Below are 514 nucleotides of genomic sequence, written 5' to 3'. Positions count from 1 at the left end.
GAGCCCGCGTGCTTTTATGAAATAGAGCACAATCGGGTAAGTATATATTTAAATGTTATGGTAACACGCTAATGGGCTGCGAACTTTATATTATGTTTATACACATGTCAAGAAAGGAAGTAGGAGAAAAATTAAAATTTAAAAAGTGATGGGAGGACTCAATAAAAAGAATAAGGACTTAGGAGGGCTAAATGGTGATTTTTACTATTTAGCTTGGTCAAAACTTACAAAGGCAGCTTTGACTTTGCTTTCTCTTATTATTGTCCATGTAGCCGGTCACTTATGTAAGATTGTTGGGAAAAATTGGTACAATAACAAAAGGACAGGATGGGAGAAGGATTAAAGGGAAAAAGACAAAGAATTTCCTACATGATTGACCAAATGGATAACCTTGAGACTTCTTGAGTTTTCTTTCTAACCCCACCCACATGGCGGGCCAAAAAGTGAACAACCTTTACTATATTCTTCTTCTTATCATGTTAAATGCTAAAACCTTCACTTTCCTTTGTCCTTA

This window comes from Theobroma umbraticum, unplaced genomic scaffold (genome assembly GCF_002168275.2).
Source record: "Theobroma umbraticum cultivar Fairchild unplaced genomic scaffold, ASM216827v3 scaffold_106.0, whole genome shotgun sequence".
NCBI lineage: Eukaryota > Viridiplantae > Streptophyta > Magnoliopsida > Malvales > Malvaceae > Theobroma > Theobroma umbraticum.
This window is presented reverse-complemented; position numbering follows the sequence as displayed.